Genomic DNA, 18252 nt, shown 5'->3' with positions numbered 1-18252 from the left:
TGCATGTGTGCAACCTAATTCCCCACTCTGACTACCCATATAATGAGGAATGTTTTCAAATCCTCCAGACAACTGTATACATTTTCCAGTAAGGTGACCATATGGCTCCGTGTTCAGAGGGACAGATTGGGACAGTTCAGGCTTTTCAACTCAAAACCCTATGCATTCGGGTACATTTTTACCTGTCTCAGGTGCCATTCTTTCCTTTAAGAGAAGCAGGACTATGCTTACCAGAATGCATTGGGTTGTGAGTTGAAAAGCCTGAACTGTCCCGCTGAACACAGAGCCACATGATCACCTTACATTACCAGGCCCCGGGGAATGTGCTGCTCTGTGGGGATTTTAATGCCAGGACAGGCATACAGCCTAACAGTATCAAAACACAAGGAAACAGGCATATATTAGGACTGACCCCTGCATATCACACGCCCACCACAACACACAGAAACAATGCTGACAGTGTTTTGAACAAAAATGGGAGATTAGTGCATCTCTGTCAAGGCCTAGGTCTGTACATCCTTAATGGCAGTATCAGAGGGGACTCTTTGGGAGGGTTTACTTACAGCTCAGTTCTTGGTAACAGTGTGGTAGACTATGCCATTACTGACCTGGACCCCCACTCTATTAATGCACTCACTGTCAGTGCTAATGCCTGTGATAATGATAAACATTAGATACAAAGGTATGCAAATTTCATATGCTTAAGCACAAAATTATTTGAACTGCTCCGAAGACCAAATATGAATGAAAATGGCTAAGTTTTGTGATAAGCGTGACAGACTTACAATGCGCAGAATGTTTCCATTACATGCGTTTAGCTAAGTGCCCTATCCTCTGCAACATTGGCAAAGGGCCGCAGTGCCCAAGGGCTCAATCCGTAAAATATCCCTGTAGTTGCATTCTCCAAAGGCTCCCTTTCCTTTTCATGCCTCACCCAGTAATTCCACACTCAAGTATAAGGACACAGCTGCCTTTTGTTTTTAAGTATTGTTATTTATTTCTCATTGATATCAGAAGCATACTTTGACACCCACAATCTGCATTCCATAGTTTTATGTGTGGCAAAGTGGTTAACAGTGTGCAGGTGCAGGTGATCAATAATCAGACAAACAACGATAATCCAGGTGCAATGAAGGTTTAATTGTATAATCCGATGCCTGGTGGCTAACAGCAGTAAACAATAACAATGTTAATTAAGCAATACAGCAGCGTGTATTGCTTATTTATAATCCGTGGGTTTGCCCTGAAATAATAACAGTCCCATTTCAGTTCACCCACACATAACACATACACAAACACCAGTCCACAGTGCATGCTCTAGTGCTCGTGGTGAATACAGTTCTTTAGTGACAACAAAAGTGCAGTGTTGTTGATCCAGGTTTAGTGCTGGCCTTTGGTGACAGCTCTGGATCGTGTTAGCCGTCCAAATAATTACAAATAGTATTATTAACAACAAACAAAAACAAACAAAAACACTCACATTTCACAGCACAGTTTCCCCTTGGGGTCATTTAATGTAACCATTCACAAAGGAACAGATCACATGACTACGTCCCCATTTTATAACAGCGTTTCCTGTCCGGGTCATTGAGTTCGTATACCCTAGCTTTGCCCCCTTTCTAGATGGCCCACTTCCACCTAACCTTGGGAATAAACTGTCGTGCCATTTAGTCCAGGCTATTCTGTTCCCTTTATGCAGCTGCCTCGCAGGCCGGGAGGGAGATCTAACACCAAGAATCATTCAATCTCTGTCACAGATACTACAGAGATATTTTGTCTGTCTCCTTCATGTTGACACTTATCCAGTTAGCAAGTTGCTACAATATATTTTTATTTAAGTTATATGTTGAATAGCCTACACCAGGGGTCTCCAACCCTGGTCCTGGAGAGCCCCTATCCAGCAAGTTTTATAGGTGTCTTTACATCATCAGTGGCTAAAGATCTGGAACACTTGTTAATCTTGACTAATTAAGACAATAATTGGTTCAATTAAGTAACTGAGAGATTGGTTGAAACGAAACCAGCAGCCTCAGTAGCTCACCAGGACCAGGGTTGGAGACCCCTGGCCTACACTGTCCTGTGGTCCATTGTTTCATTTCTCCATTTAGTGGCTTATTTATATATTTGTGGGGGTGGGCATGCAACTTTAGGGGTGCCAATGCTACCGATGTATGTTGAGCTTTGATTCTGTATTTCATGTGCAGGTTACATTTGAGTGTTGACTCTTCTGAGGGATATTGGAATGTACTGTACACCTATGATAGCTGCTTGGCAGGATATTGTTAACAGTCCATTGTCGTGTAGTATTCCAATTCAGTGCATTCACGCGTAGCTCTTGTGCATTTCTGCTATATTGGTAATTAATGCACAGGTGGTTTTGCGAGGCACAAACACATTTGCGAATTGAGCAAAAAACTGTTATTTTCCAACTTGCGCAACTGTTTTGTGCCGTGTTGGAAAATATCAATTTTTATGTAAAAGCACTAATTTTTGCGAGGCACAAATTTCGCGAGGGGATTGTGCATCGCTTCGAATATGTGGGCCCAGGACTATACAAAGTGGGACAAACACCGAACAGGAATCCTGCATGCAGAATTCTGTAAAGATGTACTAAAAGTACAAAGAAATACAGCAAATCTTGCATGCAGGGCCGAATTAGGCCACTACCCTGTAATTCTTTTTTTTTTTTTTTTTTTTTTTTATAAATTTAGTCGTTGCCAATTATTTTTTATTATTTTTCTCCCAATTTGGAATGGCCAATTATTTATTACGGTCGGCTCACCGCTACCACCCGTGCGCTGACTCAGGAGGGCGAAGATGAACACATGCTGTCCTCCGAAGCGTGTGCCGTCAAGCCGACCGCTTTTTTTCACACTGCAGACTCACCATGCAGCCACCCAAGAGCTACAGCGTCGGAGGACAACGCAGCTCTCGGGCAGCTACAGGCAAGCCCGCAGGCGCCCGGCCAGACTACAGAGGTCGCTGGTGCGCGGTGAGCCGAGGACACCCTGACCGACCTAACCCTCCCTCCCCCTGGGCGACGCTCGGCCAATTGTGCGCCGCCCCTTGGAAGCTCCCGTCCTCGATCGGCAAAGGAATAGCCTGGATTCGAACTCGCGACTTGCAGGCTATAGAGCGCATCCTGCACTCACGTGGAGCGCCTTTTACTGGATGCGCCACTCTGGAGCCTCTACCCTCTAATTCTTAATATTAAAAAAGAGCACTAAAATACTGGGTTCATTTAAACCACAGATCCAAAATCCTACCATCACAAATATAACATGAATCCCAAGCCAAGAGCTCAGCCCAGAGAGGAGTCCTCAGCAGCTGGCCATGAAGCTCATTGCACTGAGCGACACTGACATCAGTCAGCTTCAGAACAGCACTGCTAAAACAATGCTAATCAGATTCAACCAACTTTGATCTCACCTCAAAAACTCATACCTCACTCATTGGGACAAAGTAACTAAAACACAAAACAAACTTGAATGCTATCGGGCCCTAAAAAGAGACTTTACCCTGGCTGAATACCTGGTCAGGGTGAAAGACACAAAGCAGAGGCAGATCTTGATCAAGTACAGACTCAGTGACCACCACCTGGCCATCGAAACAGGATGACACAGACAGTCCTGGCTGCCCAGAAACAGGAGACTATAGTCGCTGTGAACAGGGAGAAGACGAGACAGAGGTGCACTTTCTCCTACACTGCAGTAAATACAGCCAAACAAGGGACATTTTCTTTAAAAACATTGTAATCTCCTGCAATTCCCACACATGAGCAGTCCAGATAGTGGCAGTCCTACTGGGGGATGGACACACAGCCTCAATGGCTGCCCAGTATGTGTGTGCTTGTCACAGGCTGAGGGACACACAGTGAGCACTCTGCCCTTACAAAAATGTACCATTCATTGCCATAGGAGTTTACCATTAAATATTACCATTTGTAAACCATTGGATTTCACATGATAATTTTAAAGGTGTTTTGGAACATTCTGTATGGTAGCTAATGCTAATGTAAATGGTGTTTTCAATGGTAAACTGAATAGTAAGTTAAATGGTGTTTTCAATGGTAAACTGAAAAGTAATTAAAATTATGTTTTCAATGGTAAACTGAATAGTAATTAAAATTATGTTTTCAATGGTAGACTGAATAGTAATTTAAACAGTAATCTAGGTACATTGGTTAGAATACTGTAAGGTATCATAAATGGAGGTTTGAGGCTTATAAGCAGATAAGAGTGATTACATTACCATTATAATAAGCTATTTATATATTGTGCTATTGATTTAAAATTTATTTAATTATTTGTCATTTAAAAAATATAGAAACATGTGCAACAAACAGCAACAGTGAACTTATTGAATGAACTCTACATTTTGGAGTTGGTTCTCCTGCAGAAATAATCAACCAATATTTTTAGGTAGAACTACACAACATTTTTATAAATGAATGGAATTTCAATAGAATTCACCATTTGAAAAAAAAAAAGCATGTGTCAGTGTGGCAAAGTGGGTTGCACTGCACAGGTGTGGAGGTGATACAGTGCTCCAAACAAAGACAAACAACAGTTCTGATGAAGTGATGATTGTTTATTTATAATCCAGGGGTCAAAACTGACCAACAAGGTCTCCCGAGTGGCGCATCCAGTAAAGGCGCTCCACGTGAAGTGCAGGATGCGCTCTATAGCCTGGACGTTGCCGGTTCGAGTCCAGGCTATTCCACAGCCGACCGTGGATGGGAGCTTCCAGTGGGCGGCGCGCAATTGGCCGAGTGTCACCCCGGGGGAGGGAGGGTTAGGTCGGCCAGGGTATCCTCGGCTCAGCACGCACCAGCGACCCCTGTAGTCTGGCCGGGTGCCTGCGAGCTTGCCTGTAAGCTGCCCAAGATCTGCGTTGTCCTCCGATGCTGTAGCTCTTGGGTGCTGTATGGTGAGCCCGCAGTGTGAAAAAAAAACGGTCGGCTGACGGCACACGCTTCGGAGGACAGCGTGTGTTCGTCTTCGCCCTCCCGAGTCAGCACAGGGGTGGTAGCGGTGAGCTGAGTTTAAAAAGATAATTGGCCATTCTAAATTGGGCGAAAATAATAAAAATAATTGGCAACGACTAAATTTATATATAAAAAAAAAACCTTGCCAACAGAAATAATAATGAGATACAGGCAATACACAACGATTTGTACTGCTCTGTATATTTAATTCATGGGGCAGACAATGTACACAGTATTCAAAACACATACACAAAACACACAGACGGTCACCAGTCCTCAGTGAGTGCAGTAGTGCTCGTGCTGTAAATACAATTTATCATGCTCCAGTGCAGTGCTGTTCCGGGTAAGTGCTGGCCTCTGGCAACAGCTCCAGAACGTGTTAGCCATCTAATAATAACAAGTAACAATTAGCAAAACAAACAAAACACTCACAATACAGTACAATACGGGTCCTTTCAGGTTCAAAGCTTTAACCAAATGAAGGAACAGATTGCTACGCCACATCCCCTTTTATACCACTAGTCACACCCCCTATGGTAGCGGGGAAAATCACTTTTCCTCTAATCCGCAATTGACACATTGGCGACCATTTTGGGGCAATGACTTGCAGTATTGTGGCTCTGCCCCCTTTCTAAGATGGCCGACTTCCAACCCTGGAATGAATTGTCTGGCCATCTGAGTCCAGGACACTCTGTTCCCTTTACACAGCGCCCTCACAGGTTGGGAGGGAGATTTACCACCAAGAATCACTGTATTTATGTCACAGTCTTTAAATAAAAATGAAATATTCTTGATCACATGATATCGCTCTTGAAAACTTGAATAACAGAACCAGTCTCAGCCGGCCTGGGGGAGATATTCAGTTTCAGTTCCTCCTCTTCTTTATTTAGTTGGGTGGTTTTGCTGTAAACATTGTTTTAGAATGTTAAGTCCTATAAAAGCCTAAACATTTCAGATTATGACAGCTAGCATGTATAAATAAATGAATGTCTTGTTATTTCATTTATTGTGCCTAATTATTATACCTCAATCTCCATGCACACATCTAACTCTGTACTGGCTTTGGAGTACTATAGAATAGGGCTGGCTGTGCTCTGGCTATGGAGCCCTTGGCGCCTTTGTGGAGCTCGCCAGTTTTCTGAGCTGGGGCTGCTGGAACAGCTCCATGCTTTCCTGTATTTCACATTTTATAGGAAGAACACTTGCTGATTTATTCAGTTTGAACAGTTGAGCGAGCAAAATAAATAAGTATATAAGTCTATGGACAAAGCATTAAAATATGCAAATGTAAATTCATTAATGTAATATTTTTATTAATATAATATACAATGAGAATAAATTATCCTAACGTAAATACAAAGCCGACATTTCAAAATCTAACGTGCAATACTGTTCTATTATGGCTTCCGGTAGACTTTTGCGATACATTTTGTAGTTTCTTTTGATTGCGTGACGTTATACAATATCTAAATTATACATTATATTAATAATCTTTTTTCTGATATGGACAAACGTGTTTTTTAAAACATTTTGGAAGTACCAAATGGAGACGTAAACGCCAGGTAAACGACGTACTTGAAATATCCCGGCACCCATGACAATTAATTTTCGATGAAAATTATGCTACTTCTTGAGTATCCATAAAAATATCACTTTTATTATTTTCAGTTACAAATAGATGCCCGTAAGTATAAGTGTGTATATAATATAGGTGAGTGTATTTTCTCATAAACAGTGAAAAGAAACACTATTGTGACTTTCATAAACCTTTAACATAATATTTTATTTGTTTATTTACCAGTGTTCCGTTTTACATTCCTACGTCTTTATTTAATTTTTCCTTTTCATTATTTCCTTTTTTATATTGATGTTTATAATGCTTTTGTAATGTCTATATTACATGCTGTACTTTTATCAGCTTTGGCAATACCGCTAAGAGAGGAGGGAGTTCTGATTGGCGGACTTGAGAAAGAATGGCACGCTTGAGTCTAATCAGCTTGCGTCTACTGTTTACCTGTAAACCAACCGATAGCCAATGACACGAATGAGGGGCTGAAAGCATCCAATCAGAAGAGAGAAAAGGCTTTTTTAATATCTTGGCAGGTGTGACGCAAAGAATGAAAGAAAGAAACTCGGTCGTTGGATTGAGTTCAGAGAGACGCGCAGAATAATTAGGATAAATATCAAGGTATGAAAATAAATAAATAAATAAATAAATAAATAAATAAATAAATAAAACAACGACGGCTTAAGGCGAAATGCCTTTAACTAATATACTATAGGCTTATTTTGTTTGAATTTTATCTTTCGTTTCGAGTTTAGAGCGTTTTTATAGACGAGTCTATTTTAATAATAATAATTATTAATAATTTTGTAGACAGAGAAGGCGATGTGATGCCTTTTATTGGCCTAACTAAACACAAATTAATCAAGCTTTAAAGGTCTCTTTAGGTTAAATTAGAGGAAACAGATGTGTTAATTTGTTTAATTGATTTAATTTAAAATGTTTTTTTGTAGAACGCTACAATACGTTTGGTTTTAACAAAATATTATTGTTGCGTTGATAATCAATATCTCATTTAACTTTGATCAAGGCTTCAGACTTTAGGTATTTGATTTGCACAGCATCAGAATTGCTGTGTTTGTAATCCTAACCAAGTAACTCTAGGAACTTTTTTTTGTCCAGTTTCACAAAGCCCGCTAGTTTATTTTTCACTTGTGTGTGTGTGTGTGTGTGTGTGTTTTAAAAAAAAAAAAAAAAAAAGTTGAAACAATAGTTTAGTAGAAATCCACTCGGCAAGTCCTGTATGATTTACCTCAGGGCTGAGCCGAATGTTTGGGGCCCCACAGTTTCACAGCGCTCCTGAGGTTAGGACAGCGGTCCTCAAAGTAATATGGGCACGGGCATAAATCTTACTTGGCTGTTTGCAGGCACGCTGACTATTGCATAGGTTATTATCTTAAACACTGTCTTCCCTAGACAGACACAATTCAAACCAGAGAGTATAACAATATATATTAAGAGTTTTAGTGGGAGTTATTCTTGGCTCACTCTGATAAGGCCAAGTCTCGGGCAGTAATTGTGCATGCTGTGCTTATTCTTTAAATAATTTATATAAAATACGTAATGCAAATATTTTTAAATAGCATGTTTACGCAGATAACCATGAATAAACAAAAATAAGAGTATAGATAGCGTGTTGCTTTGTTTCAATTTGGTAAATTGTCAACACTACTGTTTTAAAGATCGCTCATCTCCAGTACAATTATTCAGAGAAAGTGGATTGGTAACAATCTACTACAGGGTTTCCCTTGTCTGGTTATAATATATATGAGAGAGAGAGAATTAAATTCTAAATACTGAAATGTAGTATTTTTCTCCAAGTCTGCAAAATTAAGTGCTTACCTGGCATATTAACACCCCGCCTCTGCTCACCAATGATTGGACACTGGTCAGATCTTTCACTTATCCATTGGCTACTCACTCGCCTTCAATTTTAATGCAGAATACCGTGAACAACCTCTGCTTGCTTATGATTGGACAGCTGGGTAAAACTTGGCAGATACTTGACTCTCCAATTGGTTAAACTTGCTGTCAGTACCTGCAACTGAAACAGACAGTGTATGTCCCACCCAGCGAATTTATGATTGGGTACCGCAGAAAAAATGCAGATATTCAATTTGTTAATCGTATTGCAGAGGCCCTTCAGGAAAAATAAAAATGTCATAAGTACAAGCACAGCATAAGTGAGCATCACTGTCAACAGACTGCTGTTGTGACTGCATTTGTTGGAAAACTTGTTAAAGCTTTATTTATTTCCCCACGCTACGACCCGCCAGGAATGTGTTCATGACCCATAATTTAAGGTCAGCTACCGTGGGCACGATGGCCTGGCTTCGCGGGCATGAATCTGCGGGTGCCACTGAGCTAGGAGAATGTTTGCTTACAGTTTTAAACTTTTCTATTGCTGGTACGTTCGCCTCAAAGGTTTGGTGACTGAGGCGAACACTCTGCAGAGGTAGTTTTGCATAACACAATAAAGGGCAACAGGCTGGGAGAACATTTCTTTGACTCTTGGGGATGGACAAGTTTTGTCCATTTTTATATGACAAAAAAAAGCCGAAAGTTACTTCAGGTATATTTATTATAATGCGACTTATTTATAAAATATTGGTATTTTGATCAAATTGATAAAATATGTATGCTGTTATGATAAAGGAAAGAAAAAAAATATATATAAATTTCAGTTTTAACCCTTTGCAGTCCATTTATTAAGTGCGTGTCAGGCGCGTCCGGTCCAATTTATTTTCACACGAGCAGTTAATTTGACGCGCTGTTTAAAAGTGTTTTTTTCCACAGTCAAACGGGTTTAAAAGGCCCTGCATATCAACAAAGCACTCACTAGGCATCTCCAGCCCCGCCCTACCCTTTCATTCGCTAAAGCTTTTACATATGCCAAGAAATAAATAATAATAGTCATACATACCGATCAATCATCTCCGGATCACTCGTTTTATCACCAAACGCCTCAATAATGCGATCCAAGTCATTATTTTATTACTATAACATCTGAAAAAAGCTCTGCAAATGTCTGTGATATTCTCTGAGTGCTGATGCAGTCACAGCCAGCTTGTTTCCTTATGGCTTCCATTATTAGATGCCAGGGGCAAGTATGACTTCATGAGATACGCCCTTTTTTTCGGTTTGTCTCGGCTCCTGTCGCTCCCACTCGGCCATTGAATGGTTTTCTCGGCTTTTTCCGGAGAAAAAACGACTAGAAACCCGTTTTTTGCGTCTCGTTGATGATGTCGGACAGGGTCCGACATTGGACCGGATAGGAATAATTGCAATGTCGGACCAGGTCCGACATAGGACCACAAAGGGTTAAAATAGCTAATCTGCCTTTTTTGCTTTTGGATTTTAGGATGTGTTGCATATTTGAAATGTCCCTGGAATATTAAGTAAACCGTTCAACTAGACCTGTTCAAAGCTAACAGTTAGTCTCGGAAGTTCGCCTAGTTGAACGCATCTCAGGATGTACTTGTAGTTTGCAGTGAAAACAGCTCATTTGGAACATGGAATTTGGCAAGTGATCTCGCAAGGTAGTTAGTTTTGGAGAATGGGGGTAATTGTGATTACTCCAGTGGAGTCGAGGATCCTGATTTGGAGGATGAAGAGCTTCTGGATCTTTTCGCTGTAGACACCGAAGGTAAGAGCATTGAATATTTATTTTTGTATCTTTTGTTATTGCTCACACATACCTTACTAATGTCATTACAGTAGTAATATATTTAGGACGCGTTTGCCGGTTTTCTTTCAAGTTGGTTTATTTACTATTTTTATATATAAATTACCTGTCGGATTGGCCACGTATGGATAGTTGTTTAGGTAGATGATTTTTTTTATAAACAGACGTTAACTCATCTTTGTCTGCACAGGTTTATTTCTATTTAATTTACCATCTGAAGGGTAACTTTTAATGTGATTAAGTAATCCTTGTATAACCCACATCTTGGGTACGAGGTTGCTGTTTGTCAAGTTTAATGTTTGAACAATAGATATATTTGCAGCTTATGTGTAGTAGGTTATAGTTTTGTTTTACTAAGAAGCAAATAATGTTACCCTTATAAAAGTTGATCATAGAGTTGATGATGTGCATGTTAATTTTGCAGTTATCATCCTTCTACATGCTTATTCTACACATTTACTGTGCTTATATTTATTTGCCGGTGTAGTACACTCACAACACTCGCACACACACACAAAAAAAAAAAACTTCTGGGGAGTGTTTTCAATGTACGTTCAAAACACTCTATGTTCAAAACACCACCCTACGTACTTTCAAAACACTATACATTAATCTTCAAAGCATTTATTACTTTCAAAATACTCCTACGTGCACAACACCTTACAGTACATTAAGTTCAAAGCATTTACGTAGATGTTTACAGTAGTTACATTTGTATTTTCCCCAAATGTTTTTCAGCTAAAGCGAACTGAGTTAACCAACATAACAATTCACTGTTAGAAACTGTAACTGTGCGAATGTACTGAATCAAAATACGGAGGGTTGGGAAAACAATCTACTCGGAGAAAGAATCCTCGGAGGTTCAGAAGCATTTAAACTAGAAAGGAAGGGGTGATAAATCAACAAAAAAACAGAAGGGAGACTACATTAGAACAACGGCAACAACTCAGGTAAGACCGTGTGGCAAAGTGGCTGCTGAGTGAGAACAGGTGCAGAGGTGATGCAGTGCAGGAGTAATCACAACCAGAAGCTGTAAATCATTTGGAAAAGCGGTCTTTTTTTTAATCCCAGTCTGGCGACCAAACAAACCTCCGGCAATACACACCAATGTGTAATTCACGGAGGTAACAATAATAATGAGTTGCAACCCAAACAATAAATACACGTTATCCACCCCACAATAATACTTGACACGGTCACCAGTCCGGGTGCGTGCAGTAGTGCTCGTGGTTGGTGATAACAATTTTATTAAGTGACTGGTGTTACTGTTTAGTGCTGGCCCAAGGCGACAGCTCCGGATATGTGTTAGCCATCTGGTGATTCACAAACAAAGACAATTACTAACCACGACAAACAAACAAAAAACACTCAAATACTTTTTAGTTTTCTCTGGGTCTCTCCCGGTCTTTCCACTTCTCTCTCTCTAAAAAAACAAGCGAAGGAGTAGATTGCGATTTTCTGTTCCCCCCCCCCCCCCCCCCCTTTATGCTAGCAGGCATGACCCCTTGGTAAATGAGCTGTCTCTACAATCTGCAGCTGCTACGTAGTTTCCCTTCTGGGTCAATACATTCCTGCAACGGAGTCACGGCTTCTTCCAGACTGACCGACTTCCAAACCCTGGGAAAAAACTGTCAGGCCAGCACGTCCAAAGAACTCTACTTTCACTGCTTAGCGCTCTCACAGGCCGAGAGAGAGACTTACAACCAAGATTTATTATATTTCTGTCAGACAGCCATAAATGTATTTATCTAAATGCTAGAAGTCTCAAAACAAAATGTTAGAACTTGAAGCTAATGCACTAACAGGTAACTATGATGTGATAGGTATTATAGAAACTTGGTTATCCAAGAGTGATGGAGACTAATATAATATTAGTAAGTATACACTGTATAGGAAAGAGGTGGAGGAGTAGCGCTATACATCAAAAATAGTCTTGAAGCCCAGGTGTTAAATCTGGAAGAAAAAATCCACGCAGAATCAGTATGGGTCAGAATAATGTACAAAGATTCAAAGGGCATAATAATACGGGCATGCTGTAGACCGCTAAATTCAGGCACCAAGCAAAATAATCTGTTCTACAATGACATTAGAAATGTGTCCTGCAAAGGAGAAGCCATATTAATGGGCAATTTCAACTTCCCCCATATAAAATGTGAAAACCCGGTGGGGAGCACCGACAGACTAAATTGAAATGGTGGAAATGACAAATGACTGCTTCCTAACGCAATTTGTCGAGGCACTGACTAGAGGGGAGGCATACCTTAATTTAGTCTTTTCAAATAATGAAGACAGAGTAACTAAAACAGAGGTCAGAGAACATTTGGCAAACTTTTGAAGTGCTTTTTAAAACCACAAAAGTAATGACTAAAGCTAAGGTTTACAATTTTAGGAAGGCAAACTATGAAGGAATGAAACAGACTAACAGAAGTAGATTGGAGTAAAATAGAGAAAACATCCATGGAAAAAGGATGGCTGTTTTTTAAAAATGATGTACTAGAGGCGCAAAACAATTGCATCCTAAAACAAAATGGCAAAAATGGTTTAATAGATCAATTAAAAATATGTATTATATATATATATTCAGCTAAAAAAGGCACTTTACAGAGCGTTTAAAAGGGACCAAGAACAAAGTACACAGTAAGAGTGCTTGGAACTGCAAACACAAGTCAAAGGAAGTTAGAATGGCTAAGAGAGAGATAGAAATGAGCATTGCTAAGGGGGCTAAAACCAAATTCCAAAATGTTTTTCCAATATTATAACAGCAAGAGAACATTCAAAGAGAAGGTTAAAGGTGTAAAGAGATACAAATGGCAAAATCATAGACAAAGAAAAAAAAATAGCAAATATATTAAATGATTACTTTTCACAAGTTTTTACAAAGGAGGATACAGGCAACATGCCCCACATGTTGACCCGTTCCTATCCAGTTTTAAATAACTTTAGCATAACAGAGGCAGAAGTGTTAAAGGGACTAGGAGCTCTTAAAATAAACAAATCCCCTGGGCTGGATGAGATCCTCCCAATAGTACTCAAAGAAATTAAAGTTATTTACAAACCGCTTACCAAGATGATGCAACAGTCTCTTGACACAGGGGTTGTACCAACAGACTGGAGAATTGCAAACGTAATACCGATCCAGAGACAAAAAGGGAGACAAAACCGAACCAGGTAACTACAGACCAATAAGCCTGACTTCTATTATATGTGAACTTATGGAAACTATAATAAGACCAAAAATGGAAAATTACCTATATGGTAACAGTATCCTGGGAGACAGTCGGCATGGTTTTAGGAAAGGGAGATCGTGTCTAACTAACCTGCTTGATTTTTTTGAAGATGCAACATTGACAATGGATAATTGCAAAGCATACACCATGGTTTATTTAGATTTCCAGAAAGCTTTTGACAAAGTCCTGCATAAAAGATTAATTCTCAAACTGAACGCAGTAGGGATTCAAGGGAAATGCATGCACATGGATTAGGGAGTGGTTAACATGTAGAAAACAGAAAGTACTGATTTTAGATGACAAACCTCAAAATGGAGTGAGGTAACCAGTGGAGTACCACAGGGATCTACATAATCTACATTAATGATTTAGATTCTGGTATAGTAAGCAAACTTGTTAAATTTGCAGACGACACTAGGAGGAGTAGCAAACACTGTTGCAGCAGCAAAGATCATTCAAAATGATCTAGACAACATTCAGAACTGGGCAGACACATGGCAAATTACATTTAATAGAGATGTGTAAGGTACTGCACGCAAGCAATAAAAATGTGCATTATAAATATATGGGAGATACTGAAATTGAAGAAGGAATCTATGAAAAAGACCTAGGAGTTTATGTTGACTCAGAAATGTCTTCCTAGACTGGGGAAGCAATAAAAAAGGCCAACAAGATGCTCGGATATATTGTGAAAAGTGTTGAATTTAAATCAAGAAAAGTAATGTTAAAACTTTACAAATCATTAGTAAGACCTCATCTAGAATATTGTGTTCAGTTCTGGTCACCTCGCTACAAAAAGGTTATTGCTGCTCTAGAAAGAGTGCAAAGAAGATCAACCAGAATTATTCTGGGTTTAAAAGGCATGTCGTATGGCTTTAAAGAATTGAATCTATTCAGTCTTGAACAAAGAAGACTACGTGGCAATCTGATTTCAAGCATTCAGAATTCTAAAATGTATTGACAGTGTCGACCCAAGAGACTTTTTCAACCTGAAAAAAAGAAACAAGGACCAGGGGTCACAAATGGAGATTAGATAAAGGGGCGTTCAGAACCGAAAATAGGAGGCATTTTTTTTACACTGTGAATTGTGAGGGTCAGGAACCAACTCCCCTGTAATGATGTTGAAGCTGAAACCCTGGGATCATTCAAGAAGCTGCTTGATGAGATTCTGGGATCAATAAGCTACTAACAACCAAATGAGCAAGATGGGCCAAATGGCCTCCTCTTGTTTGTAAATTTTCTTATGTTCTTATAATCATCAAATGGGTAGACTTGTTGTCTCCATGCAGACAACATAATGATCAAAGGAGTAGATCTGTATGCAGCAGAAGATTAACTTGTGTTCCAAGGGAATCAGTTTTGGGGGGGGGGGGGGGGGGGAGTATGGTATTGTCTCGTTACATTTAGGGAGACAGATATTACATTTCACAAGACGCTGAGTCACCTATCCTAGTTCCACCCTGTGTTAAACGCACATATTCATGGAGAAAGATTTCAAATCATTCAACCCCTATATTGAAACTAAATTTCCTGTGTCTGAGGAAAAAGCCCTATAGAAGGATATTACCACTTCCATGCTTGACAGTAGGTATGGTATTTTCTTTGTACGCCTCACCAGACTTTCTCCAAATGTAATGACTATCAGCATGACCAAATATTTTTTTTTGTTTTGTTTCATCAATCAACAAAACCTTTGACCAGAACTCATATCCATCATTCAAATGCTGTTTTGCAAACTTTAAGCGATTTTGTCTTTTGTCATTTTCTTGACAGTGGCTTTTCCTTGGCCTCAGACCATTGAGACGTTCACCATGCAATACTCGACCTATGGTTGAAATGGAAACCCCAGTCCCACTTGCAGCCAATTCATTTTGAATATCTTTGGCAGTCGGTCTTGAATTTATTAACCTTCCTCACAATTTTTACTTGTTGGTGAAATAACCTTCTTTCTTCCAGACCAAGGGAGAGTTGTGACAGTACGATGAGTCTTATAGTTGATAATAGAAGCACAAGTTGAAATTGGGATACTCAAATGCTTGTAAATCTTCTTGTATCCCTCTCCAGCTTTATGAATAATTTTCTGCCTAAGGTCTTCAGATAGCTTTTTACTTTTACCATATTGACTTCTTGGTAATGACAGCAATCATCCAAACCCTTTTATACTCCAAGAATGCTTACCTACAATCCAGCATTTTCTAGAATTAGGTTCTGCATTACAATATTGAAATTTCTGGCACCTTGTAGACAATACTATCCTAGCATCAAAGTGAATACTTTTGAAATTTTGGTATTTTTTATATTGTGTGTGTATGTGTGTATGTATATACAGCTCTGGAAAAAATTAAGAGACCACTGCAAAATTATCAGTTCCTCTGGTTTTACTATTTATAGGTATGTGTTTGGGTAAAATGAACATTTTTGTTTTATTCTATAAACTACTGACAACATTTCTCCCAAATTCCAAATAAAAATATTGTCATTTAGAGCATTTATTTGCAGAAAATGACAACTGGTCAAAATAACAAAAAAGATGCAGTGTTGTCAGACCTCGAATAATGCAAAGAAAATAAGTTCATATTCATTTTTAAACAACACAATACTAATGTTTTAACTTAGGAAGAGTTCAGAAATCAATATTTGGTGGAATAACCCTGATTTTCAAGCACAGCTTTCATGCGTCTTGGCATGCTTTCCACCAGTCTTTCACATTGATGTTGGGTGACTTTATGCCACTCCTGGCGCAAAAATTCAAGCAGCTCGGCTTTGTTGATGGCTTGAGACCATACATCTTCCTCTTGATCACATTCCAGAGGTTTTCAATGGGGTTCAGGTCTGGAGATTGGGCTGGCCATGACAGGGTCTTGATCTGGTGGTTCCCCATCCACACCTTGATTGACCTGGCTGTGTGGCATGGAGCATTGTCCTGCTGGAAAAACCAATCCTCAGAGTTAGGGAACATTGTCAGAGCAGAAGGAAGCAAGTTTTCTTCCAGGACAACCTTGTACTTGGCTTGCTTCATGCGTCCTTCACAAAGACAAATCTGCCCGATTCCAGCCTTGCTGAAGCACCCCCAGATGAGTCCAATTTTCAGCTTTGCCCAACACCTGGTCGTCTGATGGTTAGACGGTTAGTGTCTCGCACCCACTGTGAAATGTGGTGGAGGATCGGTGATGATCTGGGGGTGCTTCAGCAAGGCTAGAATCGGGCAGCTTTGGCATGAATCAAGCCAAGTACAAGGTTGTCCTGGAAGAAAACTTGAAAATCAGGGTTATTCCACCAAATATTGATTTCTGAACTCTTCCTAAGTTAAAACATTAGTATTGTGGTGTTTAAAAATGAATATGAACTTATTTTCTTTGCATTATTCGAGGTCTGACAACACTGCATCTTTTTTGTTATTTTGACCAGTTGTCATTTTCTGCAAATAAATGCTCTAAATGACAATATTTTTATTTGGAATTTGGGAGAAATGTTGTCAGTAGTTTATAGAATAAAACAAAAATGTTCATTTTACCCAAACACATACCTATAAATAGTAAAACCAGAGAAACTGATAATTTTGCAGTGGTCTCTTAATTTTTTCCAGAGCTGTGTGTGTGTGTGTGTCTATATCTAATCTATCTATCCTATCTATCCTATCTCTCTATCTATCTCTCTATCTTAACAACACATTGACTAAATAAAAGTAATGGGTTAAATGTGGCTGTTTTTATTTATTTAAGCAAATAGTATATGTACGTATTGCACTGTTTATTGATATGATGGTGTTTTGAGGGGATTGTTTTCAGTGTACATAGCTATAGTGTTGTGGTCTTGAAAAAGAGTGTTTTGAACGTAGATTCAAAGCGCAGCAGAGTGTTTTTTGAACGTACGGTCATTACACTCAGTGTGGAGTGTTTTGGGCGTCTTACACTGATCGAGAACGTGGCTTTACCATACATTCGGATTTACCCTGCCTGACGGTGCAGGGAGGCAGGCAGGAAGTTTTTTTATATTATGTATACTAACTAGTTTTATGTTTCCGAAATGTACATTAACCACATACTTTTATATATAATGACATCCACTACAAGTTAAATTTAAACTAACTTCTGATGGATATTTCACAAAAAGCAACAGTTGCTTCTCTGTAGCTATGTCAGTGCTTTTGTCAAATCAAAGAGTGAAACAGATGCTCTCGCACACCATTCAAAGTCTCTGATTCAACTGGTTCATTTAATGCATCCACAAACTGCCAAGCTTAGTTTTTGCTTCTATGGTGAGCACCCACAGATACACCGTGACTTTCCATCAACCTTATAGAAAAGACATAACGTTTTCATGCTGAACGAGTATTGAATTAATGCTATGACTGTAGGATAAATAAGCAAACCAATTTATAAAATAATTCCTACCTGCACAGATGCGTGGCTTTAGAGATGGCAATGTGTTCTTTTGTTAGCCAGAGAACATTTGAGATGATGAATAACTGTCTTTTGTTATCATTTCCTATAATGGCTCTTTGGGCCTTTTCCCAGTCCTTTTCGTTGTGCATTCTGTGCCTGAATATGCTCCTTGGTTGTAACTTGTCGAAGCAATTATTATTTTTTCCCAGCTGCCATCTGGAGCGATCTTTCCAGATGTCTATTCATTGGAAAAGCAGTTGCAGTCTTAAAAGCAATAATAAAAACATTAATGACATTGACATTGATGATGATGATATAGAGTCGTTCTTACCGACAGAAGCAGTTTTGTTGACTGTCAAATGATAACTCGGAAAGCCTCGGATCAGATTGTATCCAAAAAAGTA

General features: G+C 39.3%; 2 protein-coding genes across 2 annotated transcripts in view; one reads left to right on the top strand and one right to left on the bottom strand.

The window, feature by feature from the left end:
* Positions 1-18252, bottom strand: part of LOC131721233 (zinc finger protein 664-like) — a 113412-nt gene that overhangs the window by 59335 nt on the left and 35825 nt on the right. The window lies entirely within an intron of this gene.
* LOC131696638 (aurora kinase B-like) overlaps positions 7149-18252 on the top strand; it is a 32592-nt gene continuing 21488 nt past the window's right edge. Inside the window, exon 1 of the mRNA XM_059014689.1 lies at positions 7149-7175. The gene's annotated coding sequence lies outside the window, so the exon portion shown is untranslated. The remainder of the gene's footprint in view (positions 7176-18252) is intronic.

The sequence above is a fragment of the Acipenser ruthenus genome, chromosome 48, assembly GCF_902713425.1.
Source record: "Acipenser ruthenus chromosome 48, fAciRut3.2 maternal haplotype, whole genome shotgun sequence".
Taxonomy (NCBI): Eukaryota; Metazoa; Chordata; class Actinopteri; order Acipenseriformes; family Acipenseridae; genus Acipenser; species Acipenser ruthenus.
Note: the sequence above shows the minus strand (reverse complement) of the source record. Positions and strands in the feature narration are given on the sequence as shown.